The 21,458-nt window shown below is 37.9% G+C and overlaps 1 pseudogene; it reads left to right on the top strand.

Moving 5' to 3' along the window:
- The window catches only part of LOC136149035 (bridging integrator 3-like), a 34,786-nt pseudogene extending 14,080 nt beyond the window's left edge, over nucleotides 1-20,706 (top strand).
- Nucleotides 20,707-21,458: the final 752 nt, after the last annotated feature.

Genomic DNA, 21,458 nt, shown 5'->3' with positions numbered 1-21,458 from the left:
CTGATCAATTCCTGTGGTTGTGTTGCTTTCACCAGATTCTTGTGAATCCATCCCAGATGCTCGCAGTAAGCTCACACTACAACTGGCTCCCAGCAGAGATAGAATTTATATCTATCTAGTTCAGTTCAGTCACTTAGTTGTGTCCAACTGTTTGTGATCCCAAGGACTGCAGCAGCCAGGCTTCGCTGTCCATCACCAACTCCCAGAGCTTGCTCAAACTCATGTCCATCAATTCATTGTTGCCATCCAACCGTCTCATCCTCTGGTGTCCCCTTCTCCTCCTGCCTTCTATCTTTCCAGCCTCAGGGTCTTTTCAAATAGGTCACTTCTTTGCATCAGGTGGCCAAAGTATTGGAGTTTCAGCTTCAGCATCAGTCCTTCCAATGAATATTCAAGACTGATTTACTTTAGGATTGACTGTTTTGATCTCCTTGCAGTCTAGGGCACTCTCAAGAGTCTTCTCCAACACCACATTTCAAAGCACCAATTCTTTAGTTCTCAGCTTTCTTTATAGTCCAATTCTCACATCCATACATGACTACTGGAAAAACCATAATTTGACTAGATGGACCTTTGTTGGTGAAGTAATATCTCTGTTTTTTTAATATTCTGTCTAGGTTTGTCATAGCTTTTCTTCCAAGGAGTAAACATCTTTTAATTTCATGGCTGCAGTCACCATCTGCAATGATTTTGGAGCCCAAGAAAATAGTCTGTCAGAGTTTTTATTGTTTCCCCATCTATTTGCCATGAAGTAATGGGAACAGATGCCATAATCATAGTTTTTGAATATTAACTTTTAAACCAGCTTTTTCATTCTCCTCTTTCAATTTCATCAAGAGGATCTTTAGTTCTTCTTCACTCTCTGCCATAAAGGTGGTGTCATCTGCATATCTGAGGTTATTGATATTTCTCCTGGGAATCTTGATTCCAGCTTGTGCTTCATCCAGCCCAGCATTTCACATGATGTACTCTGCATGCAAGTTAAAGAAGCAGGTGACAATATACACCCTTGATGTACTCTTTTCCCAATTTGGAACCAGTCTGTTGTTCCATGTCTGGTTCTAACTGTTGATTTTTGACCTGCATAAGATATCTCAGGAACAGGTGAGGTGGTCTGGTATTCCCATCTCTTGAAGAATTTTCTAGTTTGTTGTGACCCACACAGTCAAAGGCTTTGGTGTAATCAATAAAGCAGAAGTAGATGTTTGTTTGGAACTCTCTTCGTTTTTTTATGATCCAACGGATGTTGGCAATTTGGTCTCTGGTTCCTCTGCTTTTTCTAAATCCAGCTTGAACATCTGGAAGTTGATGGTTCACATACTGTTGAAGACTGTTCTAGAGACTGTCTTGGAGAATTTTGAGCATTGCTTTGCAAGCATGTGATATGAGTGAAATTGTGCAGTAGTTTGAACATTCTTTGGCATTGCCTTTCTTTGGGACTGGAATGAAAACTGATCTTTTCCAGTCCTGTGGCCACTGCTGAGTTTTCCAAATTTGCTGGCATGTTGAGTTCAGTACTTTCACAACATCATCTTTTAGGATTTGAAATAGCTCAACTGGAATTCCATCACCTCCACTAGCTTTGCTTATAGTGATGCTTCTTAAGCTCACTTGACTTTGCATTCCAGGATATCTGGCTCTAGGTGAGTGATCACACCATCATTGTTATCTGCGTCATGAAGATCTTTTTTGTATAGTTCTTCTGTGTATTCTTGCTGCCTCTTCTTAATATATTCTGCTTTGGTTAGGTCCATACCATTTCTGTCCTTTATTGTGCCCATCTTTGCATGAAATGTTCCCTTGGTATCTAATTTTCTTGAAGAGATCTCTAGTCTCTCCCATTCTATTGTTTTCCTCTATTCCTTTGCATTGATCATGTAGGAAGAATTTTTTGTCTCTCCTTGCTATTCTTTGGAATTTTGCATTCAAATGGATATATCTTTCCTTTTCTCCTTTAGCTTCTCTTCTTTTCTCATCTATTTGTATAGCCTCCTCAGACAACCATTTTGCCTTTTTGCATTTCTTTTTTTTGGGATGATCTTGATCACTGCCTCCTGTACAATATAATGAACCTCTGTCCATAGTTCTTCAGATACTCTTGTCAATCAGATATAATCCCTTGGATCTATTTCTCACTTCCACTGTATAATCCTAAGGGATTTGCTTTAGGTCGTACCTGAATCGTATAGTGTTTTTCCCTACTTTCTTCAATTTAAGTCTGAATTTTGTAATAAGGAGTTCATGATCTGAGCCACAGTCAGCTCCTTGTCTTGTTTTTGCTGACTGTATAGAGCTTTTCCATCTTTGGCTGCAGAGAATATGATCAGTCTGATTTCAGCATTGACCATCTGGTGAGGTCCTTGTGTAGAGTCTTCTCCTGTGTTGTTGGAAGAGGCTCTTTGCTATGACCAGTGTGTTCTCTCTGCAAAACTCTGTTAGCCTTTGCCCTGCTTCATTTTGTACTCCAAGGCCAAATTTGCCTGTTACTCCAGGTATCTCTTGACTTTCTACTTTGAATTCCAGTCCCTATGATGAAAAGGACATTTATTTTTGGGTGTTAGTTCTAGAACGGCTTGTAGGTCTTCATAGAACTGTTCAACTTCAGCTTCTTCAGCATTACTGGTTGGTGCATAGACTTGGATTACTGTGATATTGAATGGCTTGCCTTGGAAATGAACAGAGATCATTCTGTCGTTTTTGAGATTGCGCCCAAGTACTGCATTTTGGACACTTTCATTGACTATGAGGGCTACTTCATTTCTTCTAAGGGATTCTTGCCCACACTAGTAGATATAATAGTCATCTGAATTAAATTCACCCATTCCAGTCCATTTTAGTTCACTGATTCCTAAAATGTCAATGTTCACTTTTGCCATCCCATGTTTGACCACTTCTAATTTACCTTAATTTATGGACTTAACTTTCCAGGTTCCTATGTAATATTGTTATTTATAGCATTGCACTTTACTTCCATCACCAGTCACGTCCATAACTGGGTGTTGCTTTCACTTTGGCTCCATCTCTTCATTCTTTTTGGAGTTATTTCTACACTCTTCTCCAGTAGCATATTGGCACCTACCAACCTGGGGAGTTCATCTTTCCATGTCATATCTTTTTGCCTTTTCATACTATTTATGGGATTCTCAAGGCAAGAATACTGAAGTTTTTTGCCATTCCCTTCTCCACTGGACCACATTTTGTCAGAACTCTCCACCATGACCCATCTATCTTTGGTGGCCCTACATGTCATGGCTCATATTAGCTCTCATTAATAATCAGTACCCTAATTCAAACCACTAACTTGTAAATATTTAGCCTTATGGAGACCTCAAGAAAAAAACAGTACAACAGAAGGTGATTTAGTGGTGGTATATCACCAGACATTTTATTAATCAATTACTATGTGCTAGATATTGAATTATATAAAAATATGCATTACGGCACAGATTCCTCAATCAAGAAGGTAACAGTCTGGCAGAAGTGATAAGAAAAATATTGGCAATATAAGCTAAAAAGATTCACAAGTTCTAATAGAGTTGAGAACAATGCAACTTTGGGATTTCTCACAGGATGTTAGGATTGGCTGCAATTGATAGCTATTTAGAAAACCAGCAGCTGTAAATTTTCATTTCTTTGTTGGAGGTTTGAGAGATGACATGGAAATCCTATGGTAGACAGAATGTTCCTACTGGTTAAAGTGTTCCATTAGGATGTGCTGTTATATTTTGGAGTGTTACAGGATCCTTCTGTTCTTTCAAGTAAGAATGTCTACTTTCTGCACACTCCCACAGGGACATTTATTGAGCTCTGAGGCAGATGTGTTGTTTCATCAAGTTGTGCGCTAGGGTGATCAGGGGAAAGCTGAGTCCAGTGGCTTTCTAGATAGCAGTGCCTTTTGTTTGACTTGAAGAGATGGTCTTATCCTCAGTGTTGAATCATGATTAACATCTATTGATTCTTGCCATTTCAGACGATCTTGAGATTCATTGTGTGGGACCAGCATAGAACTTTCATTCTTGCAGCTTGGAGTTTACATGACACTCAACAATAAGACAAATACTATAGGAGGAAGTGTGGTACCAAGTATATCTTTCATAAAGATGAGAAAAATAATTTTGGCTCTTTCTTTTCCTAGTTTCCAGCTACACTTATGAATGTATTTAGACATTTGCATTTTCATCATTATTTACATTAGGCAATTATTACTGGTTCAGTCCTTGCCTAGCTCAGTTAACACTTGGAGAGAGTGTAGGAATCTCATGGAATTGGAGAAGACTGAAATTAAAAAAAAAAAAAAAGATGGAAATCTGCTCCTGTATGTTTTAGGAATCTTGTGGATTGCAGGAAAGTCACCAGGATATTGGTGCCTGCTTTGAAGCCACATGGCTGCTAAGGAAACACTAGGGCTCATTTCAGATTTTCAGTATCTGTAGGAAGCATAGAATGACCTTGATATACTCTTTATCTCTGTATAATGAATGCCTATCCTTTGAATGTGAGTAGAAACTGTGGATATGATGAGATATCACCCTCATGATTACGTTATATGATCATATGGCAAAAGGAGGCTATTTGAGCATAGGTCTAATGTAATCACATGAGCCCTTAGAAAGTAGAGAGTTTTATGTGACTGGTATTAGAAAGAGAACTCAGAGAGATTACAAGTATGAGAAAGATTCCATGGCCTGCCACTGTCTTGAGGGGGCCATGTGATGAGAAATGTGGGTGGTTTCTAGAAGCGGAGTATAGATTGTACTAACAGGTAGCAAGTGACTGGGACTTCAGTCCTATGATAGGAAAAAGTTGAATTCTGCTCATAACAGAAATAAGCTTGAAAGAAGTCCCAGAGCTCCAGATGAGAACACAGTTGGCTAATATCTTAATTTTAGCTGGAGTAGAGAACCTAGCCATACAGTACCAGATATCTGCCCTATGAAGCTGTGAAATAATGAAGAGGCATTGTGTTCAATTCCTAAGTATGATGGGCTTTTTTTTTTTTAGCAATAGAAAGTCAATACAAGATACAAAGTTGGAAATAGTTTGAACTGCAGATTTACAATCACATATGAATTCATCCTGAGCATCATTTCTTATATGCTGGCTGATTTTGGGCTTAATTATAGATGTTTTTTTTCTCATCTGTAAAGGGATAGAATAATACCCATTTAACTCCTGGGATTATTGTCACACTTAAATGAGACACAATTTACACAATGCCTGGCACAAAATAAACATTATTTCCCGCTCCCTAGTATGACTGTCCAGGTCAACCCATTTAGAGAAGATAGAAAAAGCCTGTGCTAGATACTGTGATTTGCAGGAATTGGAACTATATACATCTTTGAAAGGGGAGGAGAATGGAGCTCAGAAGAGTAACATTTAAGTACAATGTAGGGAAGCAGATCATGCTTCTAATCCTTGGGAGCCAGAATAGAACCCAAGAGTAGGGTCACTGCTAAGATTTATTGACTCAAAGCCAGGATCCATAGAGTCCCACACATTCTAGATAGGACAGAAAAATCTAAAGTTTGAAAGTGGTGTCAAACCACATACCTAGGAAAAAATCTTTCCATTCATTTTTATTCATTTATTCACCAAATTCTAATTGAGCACGTGTATGCATGGTAATTGTGCTGCTGCTTCTGCTGCTGCGGCTGCTAAGTCGCTTCAGTCGTGTCCTACTCTGTGCAATCCCATAGACGCCACCCCACAAGACTCCACCGTCCCTGGGATTCTCCAGGCAAGAACACTGGAGCGGGTTGCCATTTCCTTCTCCAATGCATGAAAGTGAAAACTGAAAGTAAAGTTGTTCAGTCGTGTCCAACTTCTAGCAACCCCATGGACTGCAGCCTACCAGGCTCCTCCATCCATGGGATTTTCCAGGCAAGAGTACTGGAGTGGGGTGCCATTGCCTTCTACGGGTAATTGTGCAGGATACTATTATAGCAGTGAATGAAACATGAAAATTTATGCCCTCCTGGACTTACATTTTAGTAGGGAGATGCAGGCAATAAATAAGATGATTTGTCAGTGACAAACATTGAGGAGAAAAATAAGTCCAAAAAAGAAGGTAAGACATGCAAGGAAAGGGGCCCTCCAGATCACAATTTGTAGTAGGGTAGTTAATGTATGTCTCATGAAGAAGAGACCATGAAGCAAAGATCCAGGGAGTGAGGAAGATGACTATCTGGGTAAAGGACACTCCAAGAGGAGGAGGTCTGGCTGGAAAAGCTCTCCATGATCTGTTCCAACTAAACAAAACATGGCATTGGATTCCATTTATGCAAGATACCTAGAACAGTCAAATTCATAGAATCAGAAGTACACTGGTAGATGCCAAGGGATGGTGGGAGGGGAGGGAGAATGGGGAGTTAGTGTTTAATGGAGACAGAGTTTCGGTTTAGGCAGGTGAAAAGGGAGATGGATGATGGTGTGAGTTGCACAGCAATGTAAATTCACTTAGTGCCACCGAATTGTACTGTTATACATGGTTAAAATAGTATGTTTTATATTGTGACTTTTATTACAGTAAGAAAACATTGAAAAAAGAATAGCTCTTCTCACAATGCCCGGAAAACATTTACCAATCCAGTCAAGAAGGTGTTTAAACATCAATATTTGATTTCCAGTGTTTAAATGCTGCTCCTGCTGCTAAGTCGAGCCAGTTGTGTCCGACTCTGTGCGACCCTGTGGACAGCAGCCCACCCGGCTCCTCTGTCCACGGGATTCTCCAGGCAAGAACACTGGTTGCCATTTCCTTCTCCAAGTGTTTAAATAATGCCCAGCAAAATGTCTGATAACGTCTCAAAGACTCATTTAGCTAAATATCTTCATGACCAGGTGTTGTTTAAACCTGTGTTATGTGGCAGGCAACGCCACTGAGAACAACTCTTTGATGAATAAGTAGATAGGGTCTCTTATCCTTAAGGAGTTGACTTTCCTGAGAGAGAAGAGGAGACAGACATTAAACACAGTTGACAACCACATCATAAAATGTGATAAATATGATGAAAGAAGGAAACAAGCAAGAGCCTGAGACAGAGGCAAGGTGAGGAGCTGGTTTATATTGGGTGACAGAAGAGGGGCTGGGAGAAGATGAAACTGAAACTGACAGAATTGTGGGCGTGGAGCTGGCAGCCTGTGCAAAGGAGTGGGGTCTAGGGCGCTTGGGAAACAAGTGCAGTTACTGCCGCTTTCTTCAATATTTGCCAAATAGATCTGGATGCATCTAAAATGATTTCCTATCAGCACTCTTCAGCAAGAGCCAAAAGGTAGAAACAATCCAAATGTTCATCTGCTGGTGAATCGACAAATGAAATGTGGACTGTCCATACAATGGAGTATTATTCAGCCATATAAAGGAATGAAGTACTGATTCATGATATAATGTGTGTGAATGTTAAAAACATGAAGCTTAGCGAAAGAAGATGCCAAGTATTGAAAGAACATGAATTAAATGATTCTGTTTACATAAACTCTCCAGAATTGGCAAATCTGTAGGGACAGAGAGGGATTAGTAGTTGCAAAGAGCTACAACTGGGAAATTGGAAGTGATTACTAACAGATATAGGGTTTCCATTTATGGTGAAGAAAAAGTTGTGGAACTAGATAGTGGTAATGATCACACAACATTGTGAATATACTTAATGCCACTAAACTGTATACTTTATGTTAAATTTGTACAAATTGTTAAAATGGTACATTTTATGTTATTTGTATATTTCCTCACTAAAAAATTATAGTAAAGAGATGTTATCAAAGGCAGATCTGTCTGTAACAACTGTTTAACTTTCCAGTTTACCAAACTTTTTATATGCTTAGGGGAAGTATGGGAGTAGGTGTCATGGTTTGGAGAAACAGAAAAAGGTGTAGAACAGTCACATAAGAGAGTAGAAAGATGAATGAAATTAGCATGATTATCAAGCAGTCCTAAAGTTCTGCTTGAGTTTAATGATCATGAATTTAAAATAAAACCAATCAGCAGGGTTTTGGTTTTTCTCCAGTCAATTCTGTTGTGAGGATGATGAAGAGTGAGTAGAGAATTATATTTAACTAGGGTTGATATTAAAAGTAAACTTAAAGCATTCTTATTTTATAGTTAATTATATTTTTGTGAGTAATTTTCACTGCATTAGTTACATTACAGTCAGAGAATATGGTCTGTATGATGACAATTCTTTGAAAGTGGTTAAGATTGCTTTATGGCCTAGGACAGTTTTTCATAAACAGTCTACATGTGTTTAAATAGAATGTGTATTCTCTGACATTGATGCAAGACAGATAGATATTCATTAGATCAACTTTGTTAATTGTGTTATTCCAATTTTCTAGATCTTTATTGACCTCAGTGCTTAATTTTTCACAGATAATTGTGTTATGTAATATTCTAACAGATCATAGGTTTACCTGTTTCCATCTTAAATTTCACCATTTTATGCTTTTATTATTTTGAGGTTATCTTAAACACATACAGATATAGAATCACTAAAATTACCAGGGAATTAAAACTTTTACTATTTTGTAGGAACCTTTTCTTTTTTTAAAATACTTTTTATTTTGTATTGGGGTATATCCTATTAACAGTATTGTGATAGTTTTATGTGAACAGCAAAGGGACTCAGTCACACATATACATGTATCCATTCTCTTCCAAACTCTCCTCCCATCCAGGCCACCACAAAACATTGAGCAGAGTTCCATGTGTTGTGGTTCCTTGCTGGTTATCCTTTTTAAATATAGCAGTGTGTACATGTCCACCCCAAAATCCCTAACTATCCATTCCCCCCTGGCAACCGTAAGTTTGTTCTTTAAGTCTGTGAGCCTCTTTCTGTTTTGTAAGTTCATTTGTATCGTTCTTTTTTTTTTTTTTTTTTTTTTAGAATCCACATATAAGGGATGCCATTTGATATTGATATTTCTCCTCTGACTTATTTCATTCAATATGACACGCTCTCAGTCCATCCATGTTGCTGAAAATGGCATTATTTCTTTCTTTTTAATGGCTGATTAATATTCCATTGTATGTATGTACCACATCCATTCCTCTGTCAATGGACATTTAGATTGCTTCCATGTCTGGGTTATAGGGTTTCAATGAACATTGGGATGCCCATATCCTTTCAAATCATGTTTTCCTCCAGATATATGCCCAGGAGTGAGATTGCAGGGTCATCTGGTAGCTCTGTTTTTAATTTTTTAAGGAATATCCGTGCTGTTCTCCATAGTGGCTGACCTAATTTATATTGCCACCAACAGTGTAGGAGAGTTTCCTTCTCTACACACCCTCTCCAGCATTTATTGTTTGTGGGATTTTTTTGATGATAGCCATTCTGCCTGGTGTGAGGCGGTATCTCATTGTAGGTTTGATTTGCATTTCTCCAATAATTAGTGATGTTGAACATCTTTTCATGTGCCTCTTGGCTAGCTGTATGTCTTTGAAGAAATGTCTATTTAGGTCTGCCCATTTTTTGATTGGGTTGTTTGCTTTATGCTATTAAGTCTCATGAGTTATTTGTCAGTTTTGGAGACTAATCCCTTGTCAGTCACATCATTTGCAAATATTTTCTCCCAGTCTGTGTGTTGTCTTTTAGTTTTATTTATTGCTTCCTTTGCTATGCAAAAACTTTTGAGTTTAAGTAGGTCCCATTTGTTTAATTTTGCTTTTATTTCCATTATTCTGGGAGATGGGTTGAAAAAGATATTGCTGTGATTTATGTCAGAGAGTGTTCTGCTTATATTTTCTACTTTTAAAGGTCTCACATTTAGGTCTTTCCCCGTATTGAGATTATTTTTGTATATGATGTCAAACAATGATCTAACTTCATTTTATTTACATGTAGCTGTCCAGTTTTCCCAGCACTATTTATTTGTTGAAGAGACTATCTTTCCAACATTGTGTAGTAACATTTTCTATTTGAAAGAATGCTTTGGATTTTCACAGTTTTATTTAACTTTAACATAATTGATATGACTTTCTTTTGGATAGTGTTTTCCTAAGAAATCTCATTCTTTCCATTTCATTTCAACTTTTCAGTGTCTTTATGTTTATATCACTATAAATAACAAGTATTGGTATTTTTAAAAATCCAATCTGACAAATTTTGCTTTTACTTAGAGATTTTAATTCGATCATAGTTATTGTAGATATTGATGTATTTGCATTTTTAGCATTTTATGCTTCTTATTTTCAGTTCAGTTCAGTCGATCAGTCGTATCCGACTCTTTGCAACCCCATGAATCGCAGCACGCCAGGCCTCCCTGTCCATCACAAACTCCCGGAGTTTACTCAAACTCATGCCCATCAAGTCGGTGATGCCATCCAGCCATCTCATCCTCTGTCGTGCCCTTCTCCTCCTGCCCCCAATCCCTCCCAGCATCAGGGTCTTTTCCAATGAGTCAACTCTTTGTATGAGGTGGCCAAAGTATTAGAGTTTCAGCTTCAGCATCAGTCCTTCCAATGAGCACCCTTCTTATTTTACTTCTATGTAATTTCATTCTTTTTCCTGCTTTATTTAGGACAGACTTTTTAAAAATCTCATACCATTTTCCTCCTAATTTTGAAGTGATATACTTAGTTTCTATTATTTTTGTGGTCAACCTTAAAGTTTAAATGTTTATGCTTAAGAAAGTTTGAATTATATTAATGCCTCTACCCTGCTCCTGAATAATATAAACATCTTAAAATATATTAATTCTAACAGTTTACTTCTTAGCTTGCATGGTGTCTTTTATAATGTTTTAGTTTCATCTAGTCTTATTTTAAATCCACAAGTTGAAAATGATTATTTATGCTTTGTAGAGGCTATTTAACTTATATGCAGAGTACATCATGAGAAACACTGGGCTGGAAGAAGCACAAGCTGGAATCAAGATTGCTGGGAGAAATATCAATAACTTCAGATATGCAGATGACACCACACTATGACAGAAAGTGAAGAGGAACTAAAAAGCCTCTTGATGAAAGTGAAAGAGGAGAGTGAAAAAGTTGGCTTAAAGCTCAACATTCAGAAAACCAAGATCATGGCATCTGGTCCCATCACTTCACAGCAAATAGATAGGGAAACAGTGGAAACAGTGGCTGACTTTATTTTTTGGGGCTCCAAAATCACTGCAGATGGTGATTGCAGCCATGAAATTAAAAGACACTTACTCCTTGGAAGGAAAGTTATGACCAACCTAGATAGCATATTAAAAAGCAGAGACATTACTTTGTCAACAAATGTCTGTCTAGTCAAGGCTATGGTTTTTCCAGTGGTCATGTATGGATGTGAGAGTTGGACTGTAAAGAAAGCTGAGTGCCGAAAAATTGGTGTTTTAGAACTGTGGTGTTGGAGAAGACTCCTGAGAGTCCCTTGGACTGCAAGGAGATCCAACCAGTCCATCCTAAAGGAGATCAGTCCTGGGTGTTCATTGGAAGGACTGATGCTGAAGCTGAAACTCCAATACTCTGGTCACCTCATGTGAAGAGTTGACTCATTGGAAAAGACCCTAGTGATGGGAGGGATTGAGGGCAGGAGGAGAAGGGGACGACAGAGGATGAGATGGCTGGATGGCATCACTGACTCAATGCACATGAGTTTGGGTAAACTCTGGGAGTTGGTGATGGACAGGGAGGCCTGGCGTGCTGCAATTCATGGGGTCGCAAAGAGTCAGACACGGCTGAGCAAGTGAAATGAATTGAACTGAGAGGCTATATTTGCTTTTATTTTCCATATGTTAGCCATGTTATTTGCTCACTATCCCTTCTTCTATCTACAACTTTCTTTGTGAAACTGGTCTTTTATTTTTCTTCCCTGAAGTACATCTTTATAGGACCCTTTATTAAGTATTTTTTAGTAATAACCTATTCAGTTTTATTTACCTGAATGCTATTTACCATTGATCTTGTAAAATAGTTTCACTGGGCATACTAATCTTTAAGTTTTCAGTTATTTTCTCTTAGCCTTTGACACTACATTTTATTGTCATGATTTTTAGCTTCTGTTATGGTTTTTGAGAAGCTAATTGTCAGTCTAATCACTGTTCTCTTGAAGGTAAGTTAATTTCTTTATTTGCTTTTAAAACTTATTCACTTTGCTGTATAGCAGAAACTAACACAAGACTGTGAATCAACTATGCTCTAATAAAGATTTAAAAAAAATAATTGGTCTTTATCTTTGGTAATTTTTGTATTACTATGAGATGTATAGGTGTAAATTCATTTACCCAGCATGGGATTCATTGGTCTGCTATCATCAGGTTGAAAAGAATTCTTAGTGATTATCTCTTCAAATATTTTCTCTCCTCCAATTTTCAAATCATATTTTGGGAGAACTATAACTTGAACTATACTTGATCTCTTTATTTTATTCTCCAGATTTCATAAACTCTTTCAGATTGTCTATGTCTCAGTTTGTATTGCATTGTGGGTAATTTCATTACGTGCTTCTTTCATTCATTCAGTTATTCTTTTGTTATCTTACCTGATTCCTAATGTACTGTTTACATTTTTAATTTCAATTATTATTTACTCAACATTTAGAAACCCACTCCACTATTCTTGCCTAGAGAATCCCATGGACAGAGGAGCATGGCAGGCTACAGTCTATGAGGTCACAACAGTCAGATGTGACTTAACGACTAAACAACCACAACATTTAGAATTTCTTTTTTACTCTTTTCCAGCCTTCTGATTCATTTTTACTAGTTAGGTTGTGACTTTAGAAAGAAAAGAAAGTTAGTCACTTAGTCCTGCCTGACTCTTTGTGATTCCATGGACTATAGCCCCCCAGGCTCCTCTGTCCATTTAATAAGATAGTATATATATATATATATATATGTGTGTGTGTGTGTGTGTGTGTGTGTGTGTGTGTGTGTGTATACATATATATATATATCACCATGTACCTTGTGGACTGAGATTTTCCACTTTTAGCACAGGCATTTTGGCACCAGGGAGATGTAAAGTATCAGTAGTTCAGTCATGTCTGATTCTTTACAACCCTATGGACTGTAGCCCACCAGGCTCCTCTGTCCATGGAATTCTCTAGGCAAGAATACTGGAGTGGGTTGCCATTCTCTTTTCCAGGGGATCTTCCTAACCCAAGGATCAATTGTAGGTCTCCTTCCTTGCAGGCAGATTCTTTACTATCTGAGCCACCAGGAAAACTGATTGTGGCTTTAGAACTGATGATACTGTTGACACAGGCAACAATTCATATGGGAGATATTTTTTTCTCCAAGGCTAAAATAATTGATTTTCCATGTGGGATGTTTTCTTTTCTGCCTTTTTTAAATTTCACGTTTTTATTAATAATATAATGATCTAGGAATCTCAGCTCTTTGCAGTGTCTTTATTTTTATTTTGCACTTTATACTGGTCCTAGGTCTCATGATGTCACTCTGGACAGATAATGCTGCTGTTGTCGTTGTGTTCTTGTTTAGTTGCTGAGTTGTGTCTGACTCTTTGTGGCTCCATGGACTGTAGCCTGCCAGGCTCCTCTGTCCATGGGACTTCTCAAGAATCCAGAAGTGGGTGCCATTTCCTTCTCCAGGAGATCTCCCTGACCCACTGATCAAAACCTGGGTCTTGATCTGCATTGGCAGGCAGAATCTTTACCACTGAACCACCTGGGAAGCCCAGGGACAGATAGTAGGTTGTAATAAATATTTGGGTCTATAAATACACAAATGAGAGTTACTTTTTAAAGTGTTTGCTTTCCTGTCTAAATTCAAGCTCTTACTTTCATATCTCATCAATTAGAGTTTTTGCTTATGGTCTTGTAATCTCAGTTCTACATTTACAAATACCTTTTAAAAATTTTGTTCTAATGGTGTTCTACAGTGAGATAATTGATAGGCTTTCCAGTGTGCTATATTTGCAGAACAGAATCACACATTTTGTTTCTTAAATCTACTTATAAACATAGAAAACAATTACTTTCATCCAGAATTTCAAAACTTATTGCAGTAGATTATACGAACATTATTTATAGTAGTTTCCCCTGTAACTTTTAGACGTTTGTTTCTGTTTCATTTCTAATTTTATATGTTTTGTTTTCTCCCATTTATTTTTTCTTACAACAACTGGTGGATGATTTATTTCATTTATTTCTTCAAGAGAACTCCTCTTGGATTTATTTAGGAATTAAACTGTTTATTTTAAAAGTCTTACTTAGGTATATAATTAATATATTTTAATTAAATTTTGTGAATCTTCTTCTTAGTACATCTTTGGCAAAGTTAATATATTTTCATATTAGTGTTCTCATTTGGTTATTATTACAGCTATTTCTAAGGTTTGGTACTTTCTAGATATCTTCATTTTCGGCATACAAGTTAAGAGACCATGTCTGCATTTATAAATGAATTTTACATGTCTTTTAAAATTACTTTTTAGTATTATTGTACCTCTGCCAGAAAATACAGTATGTGATAATTTTATTTTCTAAATTTCACTGAGTTTCTAAAAATTTTCTAATGTATAATGATCATTAAAACTATTCTATGGGTCCTTGAAAAAAAAGTGTATTTTATATTTTCAGATGATAAGGTTTGATTTAGCACAGGTACTTCTCTGTATATAGAAATCTAGCTTTGCTTATATTTACTTATTATTTCAAATTACTCATTGCTTTGAGTGCTCTATGCCTGACAAACTTTTCACTATTTAGCTTGCAATTGTGTGAATTTTTCTTCAAACATTTGGTCCTATTTATGTCAATACTTTAAAAGTTATTACAGTCATAGTCTCATTATATGTTGTATTTTTTTTCTTTTCTTTTTTTCTTCTTTCTTTTTTTATATGTTGTATTTTTATAAGCTTCAGTTGATTTGAAGTCTATCTGATAGTAATAATAACAATATATTTCTTTTTTTAAATAGTCTGGTTTCTCTGCATCATCCTTTTTTATCAGTTTTTTTGAAGATGTTTTGTTTCATGCATATCAGTTCTTATTTTGATTTTTTTAACATTTAAAAAAATGTTAATCATCAATTTTATTGTAATTACTAATTGTTGCTTTAACAAAGCTACTATGGTCTAATATCTGACTTTTACATTTTCTGCTATTTTTAAAAGTTTATCTTTGCTTTTTCCTCCTTTTTTAAAGTATATTTAGCTATAGTTTGGGAATTTTGTCTTTGTTCTTTTCATCAAATTAGAGATTTGAAAGGTGTCTGGTTTGCTTTTAGCTTCATTCTTAGTTATAGTCATAGTTTAAAATAAGTTGCTCAGACTTATATTTAATAATAGCATCCTTGACAACAGAATTCTCTCTATTGTCTCCACTACAAAAAAATCATATAGTTTCATTTTCATCAACTTCTGCTCTTTTACTATATCTGTGTATAATTTTTGTTTTTATAACCTGGAAATTTTATACCTTTCTTTTATGGTTTATTTCTTGTCATTTGCATATTTATATATTTTTAATTTTCAAGATACAATTTTGCAATTGTAACTGTAATTGCTTAGAATTCATTGTTGGTTTCATGGGTTAGTATTCATTACCAGTCTTTTCATATTGAACTTCTCTACTCTTGACTATTGACTTACATCTTTCTCCTTTGGATGAAGTATATCCTTAAGTGAGTTTTTAAGGAGAAGTATGTAAGTAATATATCTCCAGAGATTTTATTAATGGAGATGTTAAACTTCTTTTGCGGAGAAGGCAATGGCACCCCACTCCAGTACTCTTGCCTAGAAAATCCCATGGATGGAGGAGCCTGGTGGGCTGCAGTCCGTGGGGTCGCTTAGAGTTGGACAAGGCTGAGCGACTTCACTTTCACACATTGGAAAAGGAAATAGCAACCCACTCCAGTGTTCTTGCCTGGAGAATCCCAGGGACGGGGGAGCCTGGTGGGCTGCCGTCTATGGGGTCACACAAAATCAGACTCGACTGAAGCGACTTAGCAGCAGCAAACTTCTTTTGATTGTGATAAAAAAAAAAAAAAAAATCCACAAAATAACTTGAATAAGATAGAAGTTTATTTCTCTTTTGTGTAAATCATTAAGTCATATAGTATAATATACTAAAATAAACTAGCATATTTTAAGGACTGCCTGCAGGCATGCTTTGCACTTATTATCTCATTAAATCTTCAGAAAAGCCCCTGAGGTGAAATTGAGCATTCTCTCTTCTGCAGCAGGAAAACTGTGGCTGAAAGGGCAAAGGAATCTGTCTTAATGCTAGTAAGCGACAGACCTGGGAGTTGAAGTCAGCATTTTCTAGTTCTCATGTTATCCTCACTTCAGCATGCTGCCTCTGAGGAATCAAGTGACGAAGTAGAGCTAAAGATAAAGTGCTGTAAGGACAGAGCTGAGCAATTGGCAATTGATAAATTCTTCTTGGGAAGACTCTTCCAAAGAAGCATCAGACAGCAGGTGATATTGGAGAACAGACTTGAATAATTAAAACAAGTTTTCCAGGTGAGTAAGGAAGGAAAAAGCATTCTAGGCTAAGAAGGCAAGAGGTTTGTGTATGTGAGGTATGTAAGCTTTTGTTCCTTAAAGGAATTAACCTAATCTTTCTATTTCATTTCCCAACATGAAATAGGTGCTTAGTAAGAGCTTATTGACTCACATTTATTTAGTCATTCTTTTTGTTCTATGTAGCAAACGTGCTACTTGCCTCTGTAATATTGTCCTACCCTAGTTGCCTCTGTAATATTGTCCTACCCTATCTTAGTAAGATAACCCTAGATACTATGAAGAGAGCAATGTGCCCAGATGAAAACTATGTGTAATTTCCAGTCTTCCTTACAGCTTGAGGATATAAAATGGAATCTCCTGAGAGGGCTTCTGGGAAAGTCCCAAAAGTGCCCTTTACTATATGTTTTGATTCCTGATTAGAATCATATATTTAGAGTCATGAGTCTAGTGGCTTAGACCATGGGGATGGAAGCAACATGGTAGTGAGAATAAAATTCAAAGACATAAGGACCCTGGGTCCCTGATGACATTGTGATGTCACCATACCAATTCTGAATGCCTGTTTTAAAAATATACTTTATGTGAAAAATAAATTCTTCTTGTTTATGCTACTATTATCTCTATTATTTGCTATGGGCAACCAAGTACAATTTTTCAACTGATATATCCCCAATTCAGCACCCTTTCTAGGAATGTAGGTGACTGGAACACTTAAAAATAATTGTGGCTAGAAATTACTATTTGGAAAATACACAGAAATACCAAGAGAATTTCCCAGTTGGACCCCATTCCCAAGGTGGATCTCAAAGACAGTTTTATGCCAACCTTATAACCTGGAGGAATTCCAGAAGTCTTTCAGGAAGAGAAAGTGGCTGCTGATACTGCTATACTTTAGTGGAAGCTGAAAGGCTGGAATGATGACCTTTCAAGAAGAACAAATGTTATTAAATAATGGATTTTGCGCCACCTCCACCTCCTGCAACAGTCAAGAGCAAAAGGATGAAAAGGGAATCCTATTCTTCTATTAATAACTCTGCAGTCAGGCTCATGCTGACGAAGCAGAAAGCAACTGTAAAATTAGCAGTTTTGCCTGCAAATTAGCCCCTTGCAAAGCCATAAAAAGAGAAAAGGAATTAAGGAAAATTCTATTAAAGGAGTCAAGGATGAAAAATCAAGAGTGATAGAGCATAAATACCCAGACAACTGATAATTTTTTTTTAAAGAAGATATTACCCAGGTTTTAAATAGCTGCTTAGAGTTGTGTATGAAGAAGGTGTTAATTTATAGCCTTTGATCAGTGTCCTTTCTTAATGGCTCCTTGGAGCAAATCAATCAGAACTTGAAGAACACAAGGTTTAGGTTGATGTTAATAAAAACCAAATATTACTGTTCCACTTTAGAATGGCAATGCAATAAGTGAAAAGAGGTTTAACTTCAGAGGCAAAGTTAGGTTTGAATCTGGCTCTGTTCCTTTACTAGCTTGGGGAAAGTCTTCCATCACTCTGTGCCTCTATTTTATCTTCTATCAAAGCAGACTATGATTATGCTTCATTGTGTTAAGAGCATTAAATTAAGTACCATATAAAGGATTTAGTCCCTAGTAGGTTGTTAACAATTGTTAGTCCTTTTCTATTTTTCCTTCCTCATCAGATGGCCAGGGACATCAAACCTCCTTGCAAACCCATGCAAAGCAGTTAAATTTAGTTCTGGGAAATTCTCCCCATAAGATCAGTCCCTATTGAGGAGCTGAACACATTTTCACAATTTATGACTGGTCTTGGGCAACAGGCTCCCATTTGCAATTTTATGAAAATGATAAATCAATATCCAATAGTGGGGGATAATCTCAAGAAAGATACTGAGACTCGTTTTAACAATAAAAGGGCAGGGATTCCTGTCTCCAGCAAGGAGCATAGATGGGAGATCTTTGATACAATTTGTTTTATTTTTAGGCTTGGTAGTTTTCACAGTCATAGGTGTCTATACTGAAGTTCTAAGAGAAGGTAAAGAGTTTGAGGGCTCTGTTGGGGGGCTTGGGTGTCTTAAATCACTCCTGCTTTCTTAGTTCAAGGCAGTATTTCACATCTGAAACACACATTTTCACTCCTAGATCTGACAAATGGCAAGATATAGACAAAGCAATTAAATCCACAATGCACCTGGAGGATGAACACTGTTTGAAAGTGGATAAATCATTAAGAAAGACCTGAGCAGCACTTTAAAAAGTCTTTTTTTCTAATTGATGGCTGTCAATTATAAGACTGGGCAAACAAATATAGAAAAATCTAACTGTACTAGCAACACTCATCAGGGTCACCGTCAAATGTTATAATGTAATCCCAGAATCATTCCCCTCCAAGCTCCAAGACCATTCTCTAAGTGAAGAGGATTTAAAGAGCCTCTTGATGAAAGTGAAAGAGGAGAGTGAAAAAGCTGGCTTAAAACATCAATGTTCAAAAAAACGAAGATCATGGCATCTGGTCCCATCACTTCATGGCAAATAGATAGGGAAACAATGGAAAGAGTGACAGACTTTATTTTCTTGGTCTCCAAAAATCACTGCAGATGGTGACCACAGTCATGAAATTAAAAGACTCTTGCTCTTTGGAAGAGAAGCTATGACCAAACTAGACAGCATACTAAAGAGTAGAGACATTATTTTGCCAACAAAGGTCTGTCTAGTCAAAGCCATGGTTTTTCCAGTAGTCATGTATAGATGTGAGAATTGGACCATAAAGAAAGCTGAGCACCAAAGAATATATGCTTTTGAACTGTGGTGTTGGAGAAGACCCTTGAGAGTCCCTTGGACTGCAAGGAGATCCAACCAGTCCATCCTAAAGGAAGTCAGTCCTGAATATTCATTGGAAGGACTGATACTGAAGCTGAAACTCCAATACTTTGGCCCCCTGTTATGAAGAACTGACTCATTGGAAAAGACCCTGATCCTGAGAAGGATTGAAGGCAGGAGGAGAAGGGAGTGACAGAGGATGAGATGGTTGGATGGCATGACCAACTTGATGGACATGAGTTTGAGGAAACTCTGGAAGTTGGTGATGGACAGGGAAGCCTGGTGTGCTGCAGTCCACGGGGTCAGAAAGAGTCAGACATGATTAAGTGACTGAATTGAACTGAAGCTCTTCATATCTTAAGATCATAGAATCTGGGCTAGGTGGGGCTCTTAAAGTGATAATTTAAATTCCTCAACAACATCACCACTGAGTAGTTCCCTACTTGTATTTGAGTACCTCCAGTAACAGAGAAGAACATCCTTTTTTAGATAAGCTATATAATACTAGGCAATCATTTGTGTAGAGAATATGTGCTGCCATCACGAAGTACCACAAATTAGGTGGCTTAAAACCACTGAAGTTTATTGTGTTACAGTTCTGAAGGCCAGAAGCTTGAAATCCAATCACTGGCAGAGCCCTGCTCCTTCTGAAACTTGTAGGGCAGAATTTTTCCTTGCTCCTAACTTCTTATTCTGCATTGATACAACCCCCTACAAGCTTTCTTTGTATATGTGATATTCCATACATATATTTGTGTACCATACATATGTTTGTGTTGACTTTATCCCTAGCAGAAATTTTCATTCTAAGTAAAACAAGTCTCCTTGAAAATAAAAGGAGGACTGAATTGCAGCTGAGGGCCCTGGCAGCAGGGCCATGTTTATGACTCTGAAGTGAATTCCTTCCAAGATTGGCCAGCAGTGAAGACAGACTTTGAAACAATGTACAGAAAATTCCAGCAACTGGGAGAGCAGACCAGGAGGTTGCAAAAGGATATGAAGAGAAGCTCCAGTGCTGACTTGGCTATCAGATTGGCTGTGGAGGTGTCCTTAGACTTACTCTCTAATCCCCTCTCCAGTAAGACCAGGACTTTATGAATGTGGTTGCCATCCTGGACATGGTAATGAAGTGGATGGATCCCTTTAGCCAGGGAAAGTTGAATCATATCTAAAAGACCATGATTGACCCCTGAAAAAAGTTTGACAGTATCTCCCAGAACCTCAAGATGGTGGTGGAAAGCAGGCTTCCGATAGAGTAGGACTATAGGTGGCTGCAGGACAAGGTAGAGAAGTATAAGCCAAAGGAGAAGACAAGATCAGTGCTCCCCAAACTCCACCATGCCCCAGAAGAGTTTCAGCCTGTATGGGATGACCTTGAAACCAAGATCAAACAGCCCCTGGAGAGCTACTGAGGTTCTACAACAGCTGATTCCACTCCTTCTAGCCCAGCTTTGAGTCCCTGATCCAAGAGCAGCCCAGGACGTGCATAAGACCTTTGGAAACTTGACCTAACATCTTGGCCAGCCTGGCCACCTGGATGAAGTTTGGGCGGCAGGAGTGGGAGACAGAGACCAGACTGAGGGAACCCAGTTGCACTCTGTCTCTGTTGTGGCTGATGACTAAATCCCTGTTCCCCTCAAGAGAGTCCTGAGACACAAGTCAGTCTCTTGAGCTTTTGGCCTTTTCAAGTCTAGGCTCAGATGTCAGCATAGCAGAAGGTCCTGCCCTTGGCCCTCCAACCTATCTGCCAGGTTGGAGACAGAGGAGGCTTCTACTCTGCCTCACCAGCTCTTTGGAGCAAAAACTTGGCACCAGGAAGCTCAAGCAGGGTGCTGTCTCCCCACTCAATAGCAAGATCCAGGAGACATGGGTAAGCAGTGTAGCAAACCTCCAGGGGCTTTCTTATTTCCAAACTGTACAGAGTACATCCTGGCCTAGAGCCAGAGCAAGCTTCCAACTTTTGGAGGGCATGGGCATTGTCATCTCACTTGAGTGGTTGAGATCACGTTCGCCTCCAAAAGAACCATCCTGGAAGTCCACCTATCTTTGTCTCCTTTCCACTTCAGATTCTTTTTCCCCACTGGGGGAGTTCTATTCTCCAAGAATGTATGTATCTGGGAATTCAGCCTTCCTTCTCAGAGCTGTGGTCCTCCAGCTTTAACAAGCTCTGCCCTCCAACCTCCTAGCATAACAAAGCCTGGCTTAGCTCAGTCTCATGCCTTAAGTCAAGTGTTAGAAAGTGCCCCAAATCTCTTAGCT

The sequence above is a fragment of the Muntiacus reevesi genome, chromosome 1, assembly GCF_963930625.1.
Source record: "Muntiacus reevesi chromosome 1, mMunRee1.1, whole genome shotgun sequence".
NCBI classification, from domain to species: Eukaryota; Metazoa; Chordata; class Mammalia; order Artiodactyla; family Cervidae; genus Muntiacus; species Muntiacus reevesi.
Note: the sequence above shows the minus strand (reverse complement) of the source record. Positions and strands in the feature narration are given on the sequence as shown.